Source organism: Ctenocephalides felis, unplaced genomic scaffold (genome assembly GCF_003426905.1).
Source record: "Ctenocephalides felis isolate EL2017-DRISC unplaced genomic scaffold, ASM342690v1 CF-g0.4_SCAFFOLD_03618, whole genome shotgun sequence".
NCBI classification, from domain to species: domain Eukaryota; kingdom Metazoa; phylum Arthropoda; class Insecta; order Siphonaptera; family Pulicidae; genus Ctenocephalides; species Ctenocephalides felis.
The window spans coordinates 9,854-12,872 of NW_020539772.1; the positions used below are offsets into that span (position 1 = coordinate 9,854).

Consider the following 3,019-nt stretch of genomic DNA (forward strand, 5'->3'; position numbering starts at 1 on the left):
TTTTAAAGAATAAAAAGAACAGCAAATTTCTAAAAAAAGAACGAATACTTCCCAAACAAAATAAACCTCGAAATTAAATAGAGATAAAACTAAATTCCTAGGATTAAAATTCATTTACGAGATGTTCTTCTTTATTATCTCTCCATTTAATAGTTACTTTGCTATCTAATCAATCATTAATAAAGTTACATTTGACGAAATCTTTAAATAGTTTCTGTGTATGAGTGATTTTTAAAAATTACATTTATTCATTTTATGATCATGATGAATCCATTAACATTAAAACTTACATAAAAGATAAAAAAAAACTATAAAGCCAAGTGTTTTCAATAAACAGAATAAAAATGTATGCATTTGATACCTTTGCAGACTTTTTGTACAGTTTCAAAGCAAGAATTATGTCCTTACTTATTTTCTTTGCAAATGGTATTTAGAATTAAAATTACTTGGCCCTTTCTCTGGATTTGCACACTGTCGTGTTTTTTTATTAGATTGTTTTGTTTACCCTCTATCAGAATTATCGCCTGATTCTACATCAGAATGCTCTCCTAGTCGTGACTGTGTGAGAGGGAAACTCTTTCATGATTCCCGTAAAGGAGATTTGTCTAATCCACACACTTCAATACAGGTCAAAGAAGCCTAAACAAGAAGCATATTATTATATAAATTATTACAAGAAAGACAGATACTTGATTTAAAGATACAACTACATTATTCAAAATAAAATATATAAGCAACTTGTATTTAGTTACCTGAAGTAAGATTACTCTCCTTCGACAATCTGCCACTGCCTCTACATCATTTTTATGAATTGACATTGATATACCAAGTTCTAAAATAATTATTATTAAAATACATTCATATAGTACAAATCCGGCATATTTAGGCTCCGGAGAACATGAACTTTAGGATGCTTTCTTGAATTGATTGAAAAGTGTTTGACTTCTGACATTTTCATCGTGTATTATTATTATACATTTTCATTATATAAATAAATATAACTCATCATACATACCTGGCCATCACTTAAGACGTGCAATTCAATATTCATTAGTTGAAACAACTTGGCACGTGACCATACTAAATTTATTTATTAAATATTCACTAGAACAGAAATATTTAGCAACAACATATAGGTTATTGGCACATTCGTACGACGGCTGTCAAATGCGCGAACGAGCGTTGTTGTAATTGAGCGAATGTAAGCCATCTATAATCTAAGCTTGGCAATACCCAATGTCAAAACACGGTAAAGCGTATTTGTTCAGAGATAACCCCCCATGCCTTCACAGTCATTTCACAGCATTCACACATAGCGAATAGTCGATGCCTTCTCTCAGTTTCCAATCTACATTGTGTTTTGATAGTAATGCTTTGTTACTTCATGTCGGTCTACTATTGTGTATATTGTATGTCATGGATTTGTGTCTAACTTTTGTTATTAATGTTTATTATGCACTAATACTATTGACAGTTTAACATCTTTGGATAAAGAAAAAAAATTGAAATCTTAAATTAATAGCTTTGTAAATACTTCACTAACAAATTCGTTTAATCATTTGAATGGTTTTATTTGCTACTATGTAATGTGTTTCGTTAATTGTTACTATCATTCTATTCAACAAAATTACTGGTGACTATAAAATAATATTTGAAACAAAATAAGCGGTTTCTATAGTATTTAAGTTTACAATGGATTCTCACTACTTGGAAAAAGAAGGCTCTGACCTAAGCAGCTTGTTTCAAAAAATTATATTGGACTTGAAGGTACTAATTCTTCTATTTTACAAACTTAGTAATTATTTTAGTTGTATTCAATTTTATAGATTCATAGAATCTATTTTAATTCTATTAATCATCTTTCTACATTATAATTGCTGCATAGTCTTGCATGATAATAACAATTTATTTGTGGTAGTGTGTTATTTATGTGATTTGCAATTTTATGAATATGTATGTTAAAAACGTATTTATTAGAAGGAAAACTAGGAATGACATAATATTGTTCTGAATTCTATGATGTGGGCATCACTGTTTCAATTCTGAATGTATGCACAATGGCAAACTGGAACTGTTACCAGCTTCGTTGCTGAAATCTAATTATGCTCAGTGGTATTGTGCTAATTTTTTTTAACAAAACACTAAAATTTAAAAAAACCAGTTTAAAAACTGGTTCTCATATTTGTTTCATTTTGGTTCAAAAATGAAAGCAACATTACAAAATCCATTTTGTGCAGATATATGTATGTTTATTATAATAATATGAACAATTAATAAAAATTAGTTAAATTATAAAATACAAATAATATATCAAACAATACTGCATAAAAAACTTGGTTAAGTTTTAACATAAAAACACTAATGGTATTTATAATATGCCAAATTGGATTTTGTTCAGGATCTTGTAGTTGAATTTTCCTTGTTTTGTTGTCTTCCGCTGAACGATGAAAACTTAACCAAGTTTTTACATAATTATTTATGATTAAATAATTGTTGTGGTGGGTCATTCATTTTTATAAATAAAAGATTTGCTAGATTTTCAATTAATATTCTATATCTTTGTTTATTTAAAATAATATTCATATTACTGAATTCGTACTCACACTTGAACTGCAAGGTTCAATATTTATGTATCGAATTAGGATTTCTATATTATTAGGAACTACTTGGCCTCCAGTATCAATATAATCTCTGATTCCATTGATAGATTGCATCAATGATGTTAATTTAAATCTGATGCACAAAGACTGGATTTCAATTTCAATATCTGCTGGCCACTCCCTTGATATAATATTCGAAATTCAATTATAAAATCGTTTTCCGTATGTAGCGATTTTTTAACTTTCCGTAGGGCAGTTATAGTAATGGACTTAAAATCGAAAAATAAAATTTTTGCGTTTTTCGACGTTTTGAAGGTTTCTGAACATTTTGGCAAACGTCAGAAAAAATGGATGTGAGTATGTGTGTGTGTGTTTTGTATGTCCGCATTTTTTCGACCAGGTTTTTGGCCGCACGGATC

At 28.8% G+C, this 3,019-nt stretch overlaps 1 long non-coding RNA gene across 1 annotated transcript; it reads right to left on the minus strand.

The window, feature by feature from the left end:
* Positions 1–220: 220 nt before the first annotated feature.
* On the minus strand, positions 221–1,233 carry LOC113390770. Its single transcript, XR_003368295.1, has 3 exons — positions 1,016–1,233; positions 753–945; positions 221–639 (listed from the first exon to the last, which is right to left on the minus strand). It is a non-coding gene; the product is annotated as an uncharacterized LOC113390770 (long non-coding RNA).
* Between the last annotated feature and the right edge of the window lie 1,786 nt (positions 1,234–3,019).